This window comes from Triticum dicoccoides, chromosome 7B (assembly GCF_002162155.2).
Source record: "Triticum dicoccoides isolate Atlit2015 ecotype Zavitan chromosome 7B, WEW_v2.0, whole genome shotgun sequence".
NCBI lineage: Eukaryota > Viridiplantae > Streptophyta > Magnoliopsida > Poales > Poaceae > Triticum > Triticum dicoccoides.
The window spans coordinates 701830226-701850677 of record NC_041393.1 but is presented as its reverse complement, the minus strand read 5'-3'; the positions used below and the strand labels follow the sequence as shown (position 1 = coordinate 701850677).

General features: G+C 42.8%; 1 long non-coding RNA gene across 2 annotated transcripts; it reads right to left on the bottom strand.

The window, feature by feature from the left end:
• Positions 1-3884: 3884 nt before the first annotated feature.
• On the bottom strand, positions 3885-19750 carry LOC119341025. Of its 2 annotated transcripts, none has more exons than XR_005164817.1 (14): positions 19429-19750; positions 19264-19354; positions 17867-18082; positions 17272-17399; positions 16944-17047; positions 16719-16843; positions 15505-15675; positions 14864-14974; positions 14527-14630; positions 14243-14439; positions 12461-12634; positions 5920-7073; positions 5707-5820; positions 3885-4277 (listed from the first exon to the last, which is right to left on the bottom strand). It is a non-coding gene; the product is annotated as an uncharacterized LOC119341025 (long non-coding RNA). The 2 variants fall into 2 exon arrangements; XR_005164816.1 differs by having other exon boundaries at positions 14243-14368; positions 17272-17382; positions 19429-19748.
• Between the last annotated feature and the right edge of the window lie 702 nt (positions 19751-20452).

Genomic DNA, 20452 nt, shown 5'->3' with positions numbered 1-20452 from the left:
CCGACATATATAGAGATAATGATGCTCTTAGAAGCCATGACGAAGAGAACGAGAAGGAGGTCGTGGTGCTACGGATCAGTGATGTGGCGCAACTTAGGCCCTTGCTCGGTGGCCGGTGGGTATCCCTAGGGCATTTAATGACATGATGATTATGCTAAGTTCCCAAGAAAGGGAATTATCAAGTGATACAGGTTTCACACGGCTTTTACATTGCCCTATGTTGTACCGAGTTAAAGTTTCAAGTCCCAAGTCAGTTCCGTGAGATACAACGTTTACAATGGCCTATGTTGTACCAGAGTTAAAATTCCTTTGTTTTTGAGCAAACTTTCCAAGTCCCAAGTAAGTTCTGAGAGATACGGCGTTTACAATTAATGGCCTATGTTGTACCGAGTTAAAATTTCTCTGTTTTATCAGTTCCGTGAGATGTTTTATCAGTTCTGAGAGATGAAAGATATGTATCCTCAGGCTGGCTGGCTGGCTGGATTCATCTTCTTTGATCGTGGCAGCTACTCAAAAGCTAGCAGGTTTTGTGATGAGACTGGCACATGTGGCTGGATTCCAAATATATATGTTATAAGATTGACAAATATGACTAGATTCTTCAATGCATGGCAATTCTTTGTCAACATTTCACTAGGCAAAAGAACAGATTTACTTTTCTTGTGCAAGACTAGTGAACATTTTTTGTTTTGTTTTGCGAGGGAGATCAAGATATTACTCAGTTAGTGATAGCATTTTATTATTGTAATCATCATATATCTCACTTTGATTGATTTCTATGTATTTTTCACAGCCACGTCAACACTGGGATTGGGTAGCTAGACAAACTAAACCACACTAGCCAGCCTGGTTGGAGCTCTCATGTCTCATCATCACCAAACACATGTTGCAAGTATTACAAGCCTTGTAACTTGCAGACCTAATATGTACTCCTGGATTGGACTGCCCACTTCATCAGTACAAAGTCTACTGTGGGACTGCTGGAAGATCGGCTTGACAACCGCCGACCACACGTGCTATGTATCAACTCTCAGCATGTGGCATGCTCCCTCTTTCCCAATCATTCATCTCCTTTGGCAATCCAAAAGGACCGTCGAGTCAGTTCGGACATAAAAAGATGTCTCTTTGATGGAAAGTCTGTTTGGACATAAAAAGATGCATACATATCATCAAGTTGTTTTGAGGGCACATGACAAACCAATTTTCTTAATATGATAAACAACAACCACGATCAATGTAGGCGACAAAGGGTCTCCCAAGAGTAGGAGGGCATCATTGGAAACAAACACAAGATCAGCATGAGATCCGGATGTAAGTGCATATCATGGATGGTACACAGACCACATATATGTAGTTGGAATTTCAGGAATGAGGCGAGCATACACAACATATAACAAAAAGAACAAGACCGCTCCATGTGTGTGATGGGAAACGGCATACCGCTAAAGTCGGAACTACAAGCATAGACCAACAGAGATCCGGATGTAAGTGCATATCATGGATGGTACACATACATGAGTTAAACCTTGAAGCCATGGTTGTTCCTCATACCACTAGCCTTCTCAAACTTCCTTGTTTTGGCCAAGGTTCTCAAGACTGCTTCCACCTAGGCATATGGTCCTCATAACTCATGTGTGGCCTCCTTCCAGGACAGCCTCCGCCCTCCGGCGGGATCGTTTTTTACAGGGAAGTAACCTAGTGTCAACTCACTTGTTCTGCCGATCGCCCATAACCGGTCATCAGGCAGAGAGTAGTGGCAACCGACCAAGTAGTTGAACTGTAAATAGAACAAATGTAAAAATTTGAGAGGCACGATAACCTTCAGTTTTGAATAATCTCATTTCAACAACAATGCATGTAAGAGAAGTGGTGCTTGTAAGCATGAAAAATAGCAAACAACTAGCTTGCTCTAATCTACAGGAAATGCAAACAGTTAACTGGCTACTAACGACATTATTTCTTATAGTTTATACCACATACATCACTTATGCTCCAAGGCTAAACAAATGATGCATACAAACAGTTTTTGTATAACTGATGGTCGTTTCAACAAACAAAAAGTTACTTAGCATCATAACACAAACCAAGGAACCATTGTTACTTCACAATCCAATGATGATCCAACACAGTTATAGTTTACAAAACCAGCAAGGAGATATAATAATGGTTAACACTCACTCTTTTCCCTTGCTCAGTTTCCTAAGCTTGCATACATACATTTAGCATTGCATTACTTTCCGAAAGCGCACAAGGCACAACACACGTATTCCTAGTCTGGACACTACAGTAAATATTAATCATCTTTTCTATGACACAACAGTAACATCTTAAAAGTTAATTATTCCTATAGCTAATGTTCTTGGGAGGAGAATTTTGAACCACAACAAAAGAAAGAACATATTTGTGGTGAAGTAGGGATCAACCTTGTGCGGGGCGTCATCATGGTCGAGGTGGACGTCAGACTCGACGATGTCCTCCTCGTCAGCTTGGGCATGGGGTCCAGGTCATCGGCGGAGGGTGCCTGCTGCTGCTCCAAATCAAACAAACAAATAAGTCTAGCGGACTAAAAATGGTTGGTTATAGGTAACTAGTGAGTTGCTGTATAGTATTTGAAAATAACTTGAAGCAATTATCATTGCATGAAAAAAGCTAATGATCTAGGTGAGGTAATTAACAACATAGATCACAATAGACACATCTATCACATGTGCTCCTATTGCTTCACTTGTCGAATTTCGGACTATTAGTAACACACACACACAACCACACTTAAGCATTGACAAGTAACAAATTAAGCAAATCAACACTCCCCCTCACGTCTACAGTTATTTAGTCCTTAGACTTGGGATCGATATAGGCCGCATGATCTTTTTTTTTTGAACTCCAACAGTCAAAGTTTCTTGTTCCTAAGAAAAATGTTCCCGTAAATAAGCTAAGCAACATATAGCAAGTTTATTCGATTGCTTTACATTTATTACACACAGAAAAAAGATTTTATTGTTTTACACACAACATCAATATCTGATTTGATAGCTTGCATCAGTTATACACACATACCAATAACCTTGCAGCGGTTTGTAGGCAGGACAAGAAAGCATTGTTGCATCTGCATCAACTAAGTAACTCACTACAGTGGTCTGGCTACCAGCAGCAATACACCTTCCGGACATAGCCAACGCTAGCTAGAGGAGGAATCTATAATACATGGCGCAGCAGCAGAAGAAAAATATATATCTCCATGTAGCAGCCATCTGATTTGGAACGTATGACACATGGCACATGAGTTGCACCAGGCATCTAGTTTGATTAACAAATTCATTCAGGGGAAGCAAGCAAACAACAGTGAATTTACGATTTATGGATGCAGGAAAAATAATTTGCACGTCACAAGGTAGCTTTGCAATCCCTTATTAGATTAGATATTCCAAACTTGTGAGCCACATAGACACATATTGGAATGTGCTCTAGCATGCTTGAAGCAGAAAGAGCAAAAAAAAGAAAGAAAGAAACCAAACCAAACAAGGAGAGTAAAGTGAGGAGTGGACCTTCCATGGGCGGGAGAAGTGCTAACTAGCCATGCGGGGAAGAAGCAGACTTCGCACATGCTATGAGTGCCGTCCATGGCTACAGGATGGCTACAGAGAAGAGAAGAGACGAGTCAGGGTCAGAGAAGAGATAGTGGAGAAAGGTAGCAGAGGGGTAGAACTACAGCAACTCACCACCTATGCAGAAGCTTCTCCTTCCTTGGCCATTGATGTCTACAAAAAAAAGCATGAATCAGATGGGTATATGAAGAAAACAGAAAAATAAGAGAATGGTAGGAGAAATTTGTACCTTCGAGGAGAGGATCCATGATGTGAGCCTCTCCGTCACCAAGGGAAGAGCTAGGGTTTCAGCGTGAGATGGGGGAAGCAAGCTAATTACAGAGGATTAGCTAGCTAGTCTTTTTTTAGCTTACTGATGGAGATTTGAGATGGAGAAATAGCAAACAGATAAGGCTCAAATTCATAGGATATGCAAAACAGGTAACTGATTTATGAGTTATGCTCCAAGCCTAAGCAAATGCATATAAACAGTTCCTGTAGCCGGGAGAGACTAATTGTTGTCTCAACAAACAGTTTCTTAACATTACACAAAGCAAGGAACTGTTACTTCACAAAAGAAAGAACATATTTGTGGTAAAGTAGGGATCGACCTTGTGCGGGTCGTCGTCGTCATGATCGAGGTGGAGGTCGGACTCAACGGTGACCTCGTGAGCTTGGGCATGGGGTCCAGGTCTGCTCCAAATCAAACAAACAAACAAATCAAATCAAACAAACAAACTACATGGTGCCTCGTAAGCAACATGTAGCAAGTTTATTTCATTGCTTCACATTGATTACACACAACAGAAGGATTGATTGTTTTACACACAAGACCAAGATCTAATTGGATAGCTTTGCATCAGTTATACACACATATACCAAAAAACCTTGCAGCGACTGATAGGCAGAATAAGAAATAATTATGCAGGAAGAGTTCATGCCCGAGACATGAGTTAGGCTCCAAGCCTAAGCAAATGCATATAGGCAGTTTCTGTAGCTAGGAGAGACTAATGGTTGTTTCAACAAACTGTTTCTTAATACTAGACAAAAGCAAGGAACTATTACTTCACAATCAAATAATTATCCGACATAGTGACAATTTAAAAAACAAGCAAAGAGATATAATGGCTTACCTTGATCAATTTCTTGAGCCTACATACATTTAGCATTGCGTTAATTTCCGAAAGTACACAACACAAGAAATCATCTTTTCTATGACACATCAACATCTTAAAGTTAAGTATTCACGTAACTAATTAGACTCTAGCACACAACCGCAAACAGAAATACAAACATAATATTAAACTCGGCCACACAAGAGACACAACACAGCAACATTGTATATCACACAACATGGGCACTCGATTTCAACAAGGGCACCAGTATAGCGTTTCAATATAACCTCCCTTTCGCCTACTGAACAAGAGGAAACTCGGTGACCATAACGCTAAAACGTCAATTACTTTCCTGAGAAGTTGAGCATATTATGAGCTACGAAAATAACTGACCAGACACAAAAGGCTGGGACTTCAAGCATGTTGAATAACTAAGCATACATTCAGAATTAAATCTGGTGCCATTTGCAACAGCTAGTTGCTAAAGGAGATGGATTGATGGTGCAGGGAGATTATCAAGTGAGTGGGTAGAGAGAGGGGGCATGGAAGAATGGCTGGCTAAAATTGATCACCATCCAGTAGTAATGTATACTAGCTAGAAGAACAAGGAGGGCATTCATTAATTTGTTATAGTGCTTAATTAATTGTCCAAGAACTTGAATCAGTTGAGCTGGATACTCAAGGGCACATGAAAGAAGCTAGTACTGGAGATCCAGTACTGGAGATGGGTTCAGTTGCAAAGTGCACTGCATAGAGGGACGTGGGTGATGTTGTATGGTTTGAATTTGATAAAGTACTATCCGAAATCATACAATTCCGTCTACCATGAAAAATCAAGAGAGGAACAACTTCATATATAGCATAAAATAACTGATAATTTGTGGGTAAATGACATGATGAACATGGCAATGAAATTGGGCAAAATTTCTCACACTCCTGAGTGCAAGTGCAGCATTTGATATGTATATTTTCTTCCGTTGGCATTTGCAGCAGTAACCGAATGCTACCTGCTGCAGGGAAGGAAGCCATTGCCGACAGACAATAGGGACTTTGTGTGGTGTGTAGTTGAGGTCCTCCTCCTCCGCATCATCGTCGTCATTCTTGTTGATGTCATGGGGCTCCTGCTTCGAAACAAACAAAACAGAAATCAATCTAACTCTTCGAGGCTAGGTAGATGAATGGGGAGAATCGGAATTGGCAGGATGAGAGGCATATCGGACCTCAATTACACAACTGCAGGGTGTTCAAGTTTATTTCAAGGTTTGAACAGTTCCTTAGCTTTTCAGATGGCCATGAACAATGGAATCAACAACAATGGCACCTGCATTTGTGGAAAAAACCGGATCAGGCCAACTCAGAGTAAAACAATAGCACAATACACGAAATTGAAATGAACAAAGCAATACAGGGTTCATTTTGTGTGTTCTGATAACATGTATACTTATAAATATTACCATCAATGAGACTAGTCTTTACAGGATGCTGATGGATCATTCAAGGTATAAAAAGGCATGAATATATTGAGAACATCAACGACACCTAGTCTAGATACCATGCCATGCAATTGACAGAAATAAAAGTGTGACTATCTAACCTAAACAGCAGCATCAAAAATTGTTTTACCTTTGCATCTTGAAGTCCCAATAATTTCTGTCACAAGGGATCACGCAAAACCACTATTTCAAGAGAGAAGAATTGAGAGGGACATTATGCAACAGAGGAAAGCAGTAGGTTATGCAATCATTAGTGATTACATTGAGAAAGCTTCACAGTAATCATCATCGACATCACGCAACCACGAAAAAAATCCAACTCTATAGTGCAGTTGTACAAAGCAAACTTCCAAATCTATAGTTCATCATATCACCACTAGGAAATACAACACGCATGGATCTCTACTGACCACATCAGCCATAAAACCAGAAAGGTAACAATCTTCTCAAAACCACAATCTTTAGACAATTGAAACCCTACAAGACTAGCTCTTTACAAAAAATCTCATATTTTAGAAAGATTAAATCCATCCAAGCATAACCTGGAGTCATTATGCCATGACTGTACCACCAGTCCAAACCATAACCAGACATGGACATTAAACCTGGTGTAAAATAGCCATGGCTCGATGTCCATGTGCTCAGAGCAAGGGGGGAGAACCAGAGGAGGAAGAGGGACGAGCTCCCTTTGCAAGTTGTAGCCGAGGCCACTAGCCAAGACTACGGCTGCGCACGCGCAGGAGGCCACGGCCGGCGACCACCAAGTTTTTGTTTTGCTCATCACAAAAGCAGCACCGGTCTCATCCACCACCATCTTCTTTGATTATGATGTGGGCCACCCTCAGGTTGGGCGAGTTCTTGGCCAAGTTGCTCAATGATCACTCCAAACATACAAAAAAAATCAAACAAACAAAGGATCAGCAGCTGCCCACAACAAGAGTACAGAGGAGCAGGACAATGTAGTATATACCCCACACCAGCCCATCCACACAATAGTTCAGTCATAACACATATCTTCATGTATTTTCAACTTAACAATTGAGAGAATGAATATAGTTTGTCTAAGCATTATAAGATACTAGCTCTCTCTATATATTTGATCTATGTACTACTAAACTACTACCATGACATGACCTGAAAAACAACTAAAATCTATTAGCACTAGCAAACCTATAAATCCTTCAGATTTGTCAAGCATGGGGCAAAGAACGAACGAACCGACAACGTCAAAATGAAAAATTAAGCATGTTCATGATCCTTGCATGATCTCCAAGGTAGCACTGCTGGAAATGACAAGGCGAGGAGATGAGCATATTTGACTTGGCACAAACACTGAGCTCAAAATGCCTTTGGATAATGATGCTAGAAAGTCTTTGATATGTGCAAGCAATCGAATCAAAACCATGCATAAACACACATCTTTGTCCAACACCGAAACAACTGGCTATCGTTTTGCTAAGACATCTTCGTCAGAAATCAAAAGAGGAAGCTTTTTGGAAGAAACAAAATAGTCAACAGACGAAAGGGATGACTTGTGTGAAATTAAATGTTTCAAAACATTGCAATGGAATCTAACACTGACTACTACAGAAAAAATGGGATCAGGTGTGTATTGACAAGAAGTTTTTTTTCTCTATTTTATACATAGTAATAAAGGGTAGTACTATTCTGGAAACAAACTTGGAAGGACCTCATTAACACTAGCAGCCTACATCTAGACTTCTACACGTGTTCGTTCGGCTTCTCATTGGACATTGGTACTTTTGTACATCTCCAGTTGGTTGGGCTGGAAAAACATAAGCCCTTATTTTTCTTTTAAAAACTTTCAGTAGGCTACTATTAAAAAAAATAAACCATAGATTGCCGGTATAATGCGGCAAGGGGTTTCACCATTTTTGCACACATAAATAAGTTTGTAATTATGCACTTGTTGTAACTTATCATACTCTATCGTTGAAATCATGTTCTTACCCTATACATAAAAAACAATTGTATATAAGGATATTGGTGTGCAAGCAGTTAACATCAAAGAAACTTGAATAAAGTCTCCCACACAGGCCCTTGACCTTATAAATACTAGTCTATCCAAACAAATGTAGCATGAATTAATTCACAGAACAAGGCAACAAGCTAGAATTAACCAGGAAAGATGTGGCAAAAGCAGTATACAAAAAACATCAAGGATTCCTTATTCCTTTCTTGGTTGAATGAAAATGGCAAGGAGCTGAGCTGAGCTGAACACAACAAACACTCGAGCAAAATGAAACAAAAGCATTGATCTTCCAGGAAACAGAGAGGCATTCACATGCTAAGGGAAAGAAATGGAAGTCAACAAGAAGTTTAATCAAGGTAACGAAATAGGTTGTTGTTAAAGCCCAAAGCTCTGAAAGACTGAAACTGTCAAGGCATGTCGACGGTACAGTCACCACTGAGGTGGTACAGTACAACTCTGAAACTGTAATAAGCCCGAAGCTCCTCTCTCTCTCAGATGATTTTATCGTAGAGATAGAGGAAATGGTCCCATCTCTCCTATCTGACGATCACTCCCTTCCTTCATCCTATGTCCAAGGTGCCCACGAATAAGGTGATTGGATGAGAGGAGAGGGGAAGGACGGAGCAGGAGGCAGGGTTACCTCGGTGGTCAGTTCTCCGTCGTACAAGGCGAGGGAGAAGAGAGGCGAGAGGAGGAGCATTGCGCCACCTGCAGGCAAACTAGAGGGGCGCGGATTGAACCCTATCCCGTGAAAGCGGCGCCGTAATTCGTTTTCCTTTTTTACTTAAGAAAACTATGTAGATTGGGCTCCCAGAGGGCTAAATGGAATAGCCCACTTATTTTTTTTCTATTGTCCAAAGGGTGCCCACTAAGATGATTAAGTGGGATGGGCTCAATCGGTCCCACTTATGCCCACTTTCAACTGCGGCGTGACTCATCATTCTACAAACAAGACCCAATGACATTGGAACTACACGAATAGGAAGCCATGAAATAAAAACAAGACCAACATGAGATCAGGAGCAAGTGCATATCATGGATGGTACACATACCATATATATACAGTCAGAATTTTAGGAAGGAGGCAGACAGGGAACAAATTAAGTGGTGATACTACATCCCAAAACGAACAAGACTGCTTCATGCGTGTGACAGATAACTACATACATAAATATGTGCATATATATATATATATTCAGGTGTGATGCCTGGATGTTGAGTACAAAGAAGAAGAATAAGTGTTTCACACTTTGAGTGGGATGGGAATTTACATGAACATGAGCTATATTCCATCAGTTGCTAGTCAAAGATATATATATTCAGCAAGTTTTTATCAGGCAGTCTAGTGGTAGCATGATAAATAAATGCATGCAACTACCTATTATACCAGCATCAACCAAACAAGCATCAACCAAATCAATGAAATACTGTAGTGTGTTGCTGAAGAACCAACACCCAGCAAATAAATGGAACATATTTTGCTAGATGTTTTCAATCACAGCTCAACACCATTACAGTCAATATAAATTCTTGTAACAATAAGTAATAGAAAAACACATGCTATCAATGAATTCCAATTTTCCAACATAACAATACAAACTAAGATAGCACATCAATCCCGGATAATAACTTAGACTAACTTTTTGAACGTTTATGTACCACCGAATATGTGGAAAAAATGTTGGAAATATGCCCTAGAGGCAATAATAAATTAGTTATTATTATATTTCCTTGTTTATGATAATCGTTTATTATCCATGCTATAATTGTATTCAAAGAAAACTCAGATACATGTGTGGGTACATAGACAACACCATGTCCCTAGTAAGCCTCTAGTTGACTAGCTCGTTGATCAACAGATGGTTACGGTTTCCTGACCATGGACATTGGATGTCGTTGATAACGGGATCACATCATTAGAAGAATGATGTGATGGACAAGACCCAATCCTAAGCCTAGCACAAAGATCTAGTTCGTATGCTAAAGCTTTTCTAATGTCAAGTATCATTTCCTTAGACCATGAGATTGTGCAACTCCCGGATACCGTAGGAATGCTTTGGGTGTACCAAACGTCACAACGTAACTGGGTGGCTATAAAGGTGCACTACAGGTATCTCCGAAAGTGTCTGTTGGGTTGGCACGAATCGAGACTGGGATTTGTCACTCCGTGTAAACGGAGAGGTATCCCTGGGCCCACTCGGTAGGACATCATCATAATGTGCACAATGTGACCAAGGGGTTGATCACGGGATGATGTGTTACGGAACGAGTAAAGAGACTTGCCGGTAACGAGATTGAACTAGGTATCGGCATACCGACGATCGAATCTCGGGCAAGTACAATAGCGTTAGACAAAGGGAATTGTATACGAGATCGATTGAGTCCTTGACATCGTGGTTCATCCGATGAGATCATCGTGGAACATGTGGGAGCCAACATGGGTATCCAGATCCCGCTGTTGGTTATTGACCGGAGAACGTCTCGGTCATGTCTGCATGGTTCCCGAACCCGTAGGGTCTACACACTTAAGGTTCGATGACGCTAGGGTTATAAAGGTAGTTTGTATGTGGTTACCGAATGTTGTTCGAAGTCCCGGATGAGATCCCGGACGTCACGAGGAGTTCCGGAATGGTCCGGAGGTAAAGATTTATATATGGGAAGTCCTGTTTTGGTCACCGGAAAAGTTTCGGGTTTTTCCGGTAACGTACCTGGACCACCGGGAGGGTCCCGGGGGTCCACCAAGTGGGGCCACCAACCTCGGAGGGCTGCATGGGCCAAGTGTGGAAGGGGACCAGCCCCAGGTGGGCTGGTGCGCCCCCCACAAGGGGCCCAAGGCGCAAGGGAGAGTGGGAGGGGGCAAACCCTAGGGCAGATGGGCCCTAAGGCCCACCCCAGGCGCGCCTCCCCTCTCTCCCCCTCTGGCCGCCACCCAGATGGGATCTGGGGGCTGCCGCCACCCCTGCGGAGGGAACCCTAGAGGGGGTGCAGCCCCCTCCCCTCCCCCTATATATACTTGAGGGTTTTGGGGCTACCAACAAATGAGTTTGACCTCTCCTTGGTGCAGCCCTACCTCTCTCCCTCCTCCTCTCCCGCGGTGCTTGGCGAAGCCCTGCTGGATCACCACGCTCCTCCATCACCACCACGTCGTTGTGCTGCTGCTGGATGGAGTCTTCCTCAACCTCCCCCCCTCACCTTGCTGGATCAAGGCATGGGAGACGTCACCGGGCTGTACGTGTGTTGAACGCGGAGGTGCCGTCCGTTCGGCACTAGGATCTCCGGTGATTTGGATCACGACGAGTACGACTCCTTCAACCCCGTTCTCTTGAACGCTTCCGCTTAGCGATCTACAAGGGTATGTAGATGCACTCTCCTTCCCCTCGTTGTTGGTTTCTCCATAGATAGATCTTGGTGACACGTAGGAAAATTTTGAATTTCTGCTACGTTCCCCCAAAAAAAGCACAAGCAACAGGACACAAAGTAATTCAAAATCACCACAATAGCTACAGGTATCAACCTCTACATGTGGACCCAACTAGCAGTTTCAGTATATCAATTATCGACTAGATATGTTAACAAGTAAGCATCCACAAGTGAACCAACCAGTTAAAAAGATTCCAGATGTGGGAATGGTCAACAGGCCCATACAAAACTACCATTTCCCAGAACTTGTTAAGGTTTGGCTGAGAAAGCGCCATGCCGGCAAAGATATGCCCATGATAAAAAGCAACATAATCAAAAACCTCCACTTTAGCCCCAATCACTAGAGTGACCAGAAGTAGGAAACCACCTACACACAAAACAAAACAAACCTGTGATCAAAGAAAATGTAGATTTTATGGTTTCCTGGAGGCAACCCAAATCAACATGGACATCACCAACATAATCTCTATGTTGGTTACGGCACCCCCTAGTGCAAAAATCTCTCATGTTCCAGAAAAAGAATCATCTATAAGAAAGGTTTTTGATACGGAGACTATACCTACTAGGGGTCACCCAACTATAAGATTGTATAGAATGAGGAAAAGCGCAAGGACCCAAGTGGCCACTACCATCCTGGACCTCCTACCCAGCAAGCACCACACCCTTAGTCAAACCACACACAATTTAGCTAGAGAAGCTTGAGCTACTTCATTAGCATGGATAAAGTAAACTAGACATGTTACAACTAGGAGAATAAAATATAATACCCAAATCATAAGCAACGCTAAATAAACGAGAATCAAAATGATCAGGAAGGAAGGACTAGAAATTTAGGGGAAGATGATGCAGTATTACCTGACAAGCCAAGGTCGTCTGCAGCACGACGTTCATTGCACACCAGAACAGATTCACCAACAATGCAAGGGCGCCTACTCTTGCGAGCAGTAGAAACAAGAGTCTTCATAGCTGTATAACGTGTCGTGGGAGACGTCGCAATATACTCACTGTGGTCACCACCAACAACCTCACCTAGATAAGCATCAAGCATGCGGAACAGCCCATCAGAAGATTGCTTTGAGGTCCCAGAAAGACAACTGCGAGGGGGGGATTTCTTGACCGAAGTCTTTTTTCTTGGGGATAGGGGCAGAAACTTCAGGGTCCAAAGGTGTTGTTTATGGGAACCAACAATCATAGACAGTGAGGGAGACAAAGGGCGGGTAGGAAGATTAGAGCAACTAGCAGACACCAGCGGGCTTGCCATCGAATCCAGTAAAACAATCCCATCCACAACAAAATCCAAATGATCAACGGAACCCTCTTTAGCCCCATCAGAGCCACACATCCCAAGGCACACGGTTTGGATACAGAGGCTGGAGTCTAGGATCCAAGAGCGTCCAACTCATCCTTAGTAAATGGTGGGCTAGTATCTTCTCCATTCTTGCTATCCTCGCTGGCTTGATCATCACGAGACAAAGGAGGCAAAATCCTAGGAGACGGATGCACATGTAGACCCTCCACACAGACATTGATCATGTAAGCTTTTGAGGCACGAAACACCTCCAGAAATTGCGAACACACTAAGGGGTCGGCCACTTATACTAGGTCGATGCCCGTGCACTGCTACGAAACAGTAAAATATATCGAGGAAGATTAATTAGAGGTGCCTAACTCCATGTTTTTAATGCCTCGTGGCAAAAGTCGTGTTTTCCGTGTTTCCCTTTGCAAGGCAACCACCGCTTCTATTCTTCGGTGCCTTGTCATCCTGTCGTGTGCATACTTATCAGAGCCCACTATGTCGGTGCATCACTCTATTATGCATTGTACTTCAAGTCATTATGTTTTGTGTATACCATCGACTTGTTCAAACTCAAGGACTCTTTGGTGGGCTTGTTTTCAATGAAATTTGGCATGAAACGCGGCATAAGAATTAACTATCGGCACAGAATACACATATTGAGTGTACTTTTGTTTGAAACGAAGGATCTTATGTCAAAAAAAATGCCAAAAAATATAGGGTGTGCAATTTATTTGGATCACATGCCAACATTGTGGAAGATGACACAATTTACATGAGTGCAATGAGAACCAGTTCAGCATCGTGTTCAAAATAAAATAAAAGATGACATATTCAACATCATTTCATGCACGACCCTATATTCTATATTCTCAAGTCGTTTCACCAGGTTCAGATGCAACTCTTTATAGTACAAAAAAGGTAAAGGTATATATTTAACGAACCAACATCACCTAAATACATAGGAGATCCATTCTTTCCTTATGGAGAGTCACTTTTTTCTTCCCCATCAGAAATGTGTTTGATTTCCCTCATACTACCACTTCCAGTACTGTGTATCGGCTTACAATAACTTCTATATTAGTTTCCCTTTAAGAAGAATTTGTATTTCAGGATCTGAAGGTACCAAATTTACTCACAAAAGATTAGTACATGGGCAACATGAAGGCCGATGAGTGTTAGGAAAATCTAGTTATCATCATATTATGTGGATTGAAAATAGATTGCTCGGATTATTAAATTATAAGTGCAACTATGATAGGCTCTCAAACAAAATTACATGTGTTCATTAAGGCAGCATTGAGAATATTAGACTGAAAGTAAACAATTCAAATGAATCATACCGGAGCAGCATCTCCACGCTCATAACGACATTCCACCGAGCATCGTTCCAAGCTCCCTCGATCAGCTGGCCGCACTCTAGCGCCGCCGCACCTTTTTCGTCGTATGCTCTACCCGCCAAGGTAATTCTGCCCGTGCAAGAAACGCGAGGGAGGACACATCAGGAATGGACTCACATGGTCTGGCCACCGCCGTTGACCTTGATGGACCACAACAAGATAGATTACAAACTAATATTCTTGGGCTTTGGCTAGTTGTAAGATGTGACATGGAAATAAAGTTATACCCCTGTGAAGCAGATGGCGGACCAGAAGTTAGCACTTCTTGCTTCATAGGGAAGCCCAGCTTATCGCAACCACTCATGATCTTGAATACATAACCCTTGAATTCCTGAAAATACGGGAAATGGCAGATATCTTTCATCAAAACTATCAAAATATCAGTTGAAGAGACCAAACTAGGAAATGCTTTCTAGTAATTGCAGACCAACCATTAGTAACTTGAACGGAAACATTGCAGTTGTAGTGTAATAAGAATGAAAATGTTACTTGTCTACTTGAATGGAAAACTCATATACCAACATAACTCAGGAGGACGGGGTTTACAGGAAAAAAAGGTATTACCATTGAAAGATCCTGGAGATTGGTGCTATGAAGCCAATAAGAAAGTTCAACAAGAGAAAGTGGCCATTGACCGCAGCCTTTAGTGTTCTCCAATATCCAGCTTGAGAGAACCTAACCAGGAATAAGAACTAAACAAAATCAGTATGTTAGACAGGCGGCTGGACAATATGTGCAGAAACTTATGTAGAGATGCATTTGTTCAGTACGCTATTGTTTCCACGACTAAAGAATTCACTTGCAAGATCACAGAAGCAACCCATTTACACAGGTGATATGCTTCTGCAAGCACATCCAGTAATGTCAATTGATCCCTGACTCTTAAAGTAGCTGCACAGTTTGGTGTCCTAGGCTATGTTGGCAACTTGGTATATGTCACAACCCTCTGTTCCGCATCTGGGTTGAAGGCAATGAACAATACAGAACATTCCATATGATCTACTTCATTCAATAAACAAACAATCTAGAGAGGCACTGTGTTGATAATTCAGATTAGGCAGCTGTCGTCTACTCCCTCCGTCCCATAATATAAGATGCTTTTGCAAGTTGTTTTAGCTTGCAAAAACGTCTTATATTGTGGGACAGAGGGAGTAACAAATAAGCATTCTATAAAAATACACCAACAAGAAAGCATGAGAGCACACATGTGTACTGAGTCACCCAACAGAGCAACATCATGGGAACCATAGCATCCATCCAGAGGCCAAATCCTGTGCAAGTTGTAGCCGAGGGCGGGCATCGCCACCGCCGCGGTCACAGCATCGCGAGCAAAATCGACGGCATGTTCAGTTGTACAAATCAGCCCTGTTCAACAACTAAGCAGAACACTCGACGCTTTAGAAACTAATCCATCTGTAAACTGATATAAGATCATTTAGTTCACTAAAATCCCTCTGTAACAAATATAAGATCGTTTAGATCACTATTTTAGTGAACTAAACGATCTTATATCAGTTTACAAAGGGAGTAGTAATCAGGAGCATCAACTGTTTACTCGGATATGTACAAGACCATTGAATTGAATCTCACAGCAACCAAACTGCAGCACTAGTTGAGAAGCTCACTCATGTGGCTTTAGATCATCTAAGTAAATAAATTGCAGGACAGCACTAACTAGCGTTTTTATTTTGTTGAGAAATAAAACAAGTCTTCACTGATTAAGTCCATCACGATGAGCCAATTATTGAGCAGGGCAAACAAGGCATAACAGAGCAGGGAATGTGGATTGATGGATAGAAACAAGCCATGCAGGTGTGAAACTATTTAGCTGTGTACCTAACTGGTGCAAGCAATCAGGTCTTGCATATATATAGAAGATTATTAACATGCATTTATATGTATGGCTTGGTGTTCTTAATAAAATCTTGAAGTTGAACATGTCGGATGCAGGCCCTAAATTGCAACAAGATCAGATTGAATATTGGCGGAACTCCCTCGCTAGTCTCCAGCAGAGGCCCTGACGAACACACTTCAGAGAAGAGAAAACAGAAACGAGAGACAGTACTCTGTGACCGCGTGAAAATTGCGCCTTTTTCTGTCTACTTCCTTCTATTCTCAAGCATAACAAACTCGGACAATGCGCTGCCCACGATCCATTTTACCCATGCCATCCAAAGACAGGTCGTGGCCAGAGCCTCGCATGATTACAAGACCAAGTAAAACTATGACTCAATCTACCCTGAACAACTTGACTGGACTTTGCCTTGCCACAACATGAACATGGGATGTTTCTGGCTGCATACAAAATGCTTATGAGCTATCAGGAAATAAAGATAGGGAAATATGGTGGGAGCAACTGGGTTAACTTAATGGAAGATGGCATTTCTACTAAATCCAATACATATTTAACCAGCATCACCTAGATACACAGGCGATCCATTCCTTCCTTTCCTGAGGACCCACATGGCCTGGCCTGGCCACCGTTGCCCTTGATGGACCACAACAAGATAAATGGACCCACATGGCCTGGCCACCACCGTTGCCCTTGATGGACCACAACAAGATAGAAAAGATGATATGATTACGGACTAATATTCTTGAGCTTTGGCTAGTTGTAAGAAGTGACATCAAAATAAAGTTATACCCCTGTGAAGCAGATGGCGTACCAGAAGTTAGCACTTCTTGCTTCATAGGGAAGCCCAGCTTATTGCAACCACTCATGATCTTGAAGACATAACCCTTGAATTCCTGAAAATATTGAAATGGCAGATATCTTTCATCAAAACTATCAAAACATCAGTTGAAGGGACCAAATTAGGAAATGCCTTCTAGTAATTGTAGACCAACCATCAGTAACTTGAATGGAAACATTACAGTTGTAGTGTAATAAGAATGAAATTGTTACTTGAATGGAAAACTCATAAAACAACATAACTCGAGAGGACAGGATTTACAAGACAAAAAGATTTTACCATAGAAAGATCCTGGAGATTGCTGCTATGAAGCCAATAAGAAAGTTCCGCAAGAGAATGTGGCCCATGACCGCAGCCTTTAGTGTCCTCCAATATCCAGCTTGAGAGAACCTAATGAGGAATAAGAACTAAATATAATCATTACGCTAGGTAGAGATGCATTTGTTCAGACAGCTGAACAATGTGCAAAAACATAGGTAGAGATGCATTTGTTCAGTACGCTATTGTTTCCACGACTATAGAATTCACTTGCGAGATCAATGAAGCAAGCCATTTAGACAGATCATGTGCTTCTGCAAGCGCATGCAGTAATGCCAGCTCTTGATCCCTGACTCTTAAAGTATAGCTGCACAGTTTGGTGCTCTAGGCTATGTTGGCAACTTGGTATATGTCACAACCCTCTGTTCCGCATATGGGTTGAAGGCAATGAACAATACAGAACAATCCATATGATAAACTTTGGTCAATAAACTAACAATGCAGAGAGGCACCGTGTAAATAATTCGGATTAAGCAGATGCCTTGTAACAAATAAGCATTCTATGCAAATACACAACAAAAAGCACGAGACCACACATGTGTACTAATTAACTCACCCAACAGAGCAACATTACAGGAACCATAGCATCCATCCAGAGGCCAAATCTAGTGCAAGTTGTAGCCGAGGGCGGGTATCGCCACCGCCCCGTTCACAGCGTGGCGAGCGAAATCGCTGGCATCACATGGCTGGGAGAGTGGAACCTACACGGCTGGCAGCACGTGTACTATGAAGAAACCAACACGGCACGGTTGTCTGCATCCAAAACTTTTTGCTGCAGCAAAAAAAAAATCACAATTAGTCTATACACCTAATCGGTGGACCAAAGTAACATCATAGAAACAACAAAGAGAAATTTGAGTTTGCTTGAACAAAAAAATGTTGCTGCGTATTCATTTATACAAGAAACTGAACATCCAAAAAGGATTATGTAAACAAGTAGATCAATTTTATAAAACGGGTACAAATCAACCATGTTAAAAAACTAAGCAGATTACTCGAGGCTTTAGAAACTACTCCCTCTGTAAATTAATACAAGATCGTTTAGATCACTATTTTAGTGAACTAAACGATCTTATATTAGTTTATAGAGGGAGTAGTAAACAGGAGCATCAACTGTTTACCTGGATAAGTACAAGACCATTGAATTGAATCTCACAGCAACCCAAACTGCATCACTAGTTGAGCAGCTCACTCATGTGGCTTTAGATAATCGAAGTAAATATACTGCTAGAGAGCACTAAGTGGCGTTTTTATTTCGTTGAGAAACAAAACAAGCCTTTCACTGATTAAGTCCATCATGTTGAGCCATTAATTGAGCAGGGAAAACAAAGCATAACAGGGCAGGCAATGTGGATAGAAATAAGTCATGCATGTGTCAAACAATCTAGCTGTGTACCCAGCTAGAGTGCAAGCCATCAGGTTTTTGCATATATGGTGCATGTATGGCTTGGCGTTCTTAATAAAATCTGGGAGTTGAACATGTTGGATGCAGGCCCTAAGTCACAACAAGATCAGATTGAATATTAATTGGTGGAAATCCCTCTCGCTAGTCTCCAGTAGTGTCCCTGACTAACACACTTCAGAGAAGAGAAAACAAGACGAGAGACAGTACTCTGCGACCGCGTGAAAATTGCGCCCTTTTCTGTTTCCTTCCTTCTATTTTCAAGCATAACAAACTCGGACAATGCGCATTTTGCCCATGCCATCTCACGGACAGGTCGTGACCAGAGCGTCGCACGATTGCAGGACCAAGTAAAACTAGGACTCAATCTACCCTGGACAACTTGACTGGACTTTGCGTTGCCACAACATGGACATGGGATGTTTGTGGCTGCATACACAAACACAACGCTTATGAGCTAGCAGGGAATAAAGATAGGGAAATATGTATTGTGGGTGCAACTTAACGGAAGATGGCATTTTTATTCAATCCAAGAATACATGTTCAACCACCTCCAAGATATATAGCGAGCTGTGTTGATCAGATCTTTAGCTGGTCCATGGCGCTGCTAGTGATGGATAATCAGTGCACCTGCCTGCCAACCTGAGGAAGAGGAAATCAAATCACATCAGGGAAGGGATGGGAATCGAAGACCTTGATGGCGTCTAGGGTCGTACCTGGAGGAGCAACAGAGAGCAGCTCCATGGGGTTGGTTTCCTGACGACACGATCTTGGTCCAGTTCAGTCCCGGCGCGGTTCTGGCCGGCGCCATGGCCTGCCCTGCTGGATCTCCCTCTCCTCTCCTCTCCTCTCCTCTCCTCTCCTGATGACGGGATGGGAGGGGAGGGGCGTCCGCCGGCTGGAGAAGGGGAAGGAAGGGGCTCCGGTGGCCGGAGATGGGGAGGCCGAAACCATCGCAAACTGCGCCGGCTGATTGGGGCGCTTGGATTCAATGAGAGAGACCAGAAATCGAAAAGGCACCCACCGATGGATTCTCGTCGCTCATTCATTGGTCCATCCGCAGGTCCACGGATCGAGCCCACTTCCAATCCGATCACAATCGTCCGTTCGGATCCAACGACTATAGACAGACTGAGCTTTGTTACAAAGAATATGATGCCTTGTCATTGGTTAATATTGCCTCGTCCCTTCCTCCTAGATCCGGTCGACGATGGAATATCCCACGTCACATGGATAACGCTCCGTCGATGTTATCCGTATGACCCTTGAGCTGCTTCGGTTATAGCCGGGTGACCCTTGAGCTTGGAGATATGCTCGCGCGGGTGGACGAGAAAGCATCGGTAGCTCAAATTAACAAATTTGAATCATACCTCTTGCAAGTCCGGCTGCCGGAGCATTTCCCTCGTGGCGTTAACCGCCACGTCGTACCTCTTGCCGGGCGATGCCAGCGGGCGCGAGAAGCGCACGAAGGAGACGCCGTCGCGGCGGTGGCCGTAGACGAGCCTGGTGTTGTTGACGGAGGCGTCGCCAGCGGTGCTGCCGTTGCGGCAGTCGTAGAAGGTGTCCGGGCAGACGCCCTCGGCGCCGCCGTCGCCGCGGAGCAGGCGCTCGCTGTACTTGGTGACGAAGTAGTCGTGGGCGAACGGGAGGCCCTCCTCGGTGAAGCCAACGACGACGACGTCAGCGCTGATCATGGAGACGTTGGCGGCGGACCTACTCGGGGAGGGGTGATGACGACGG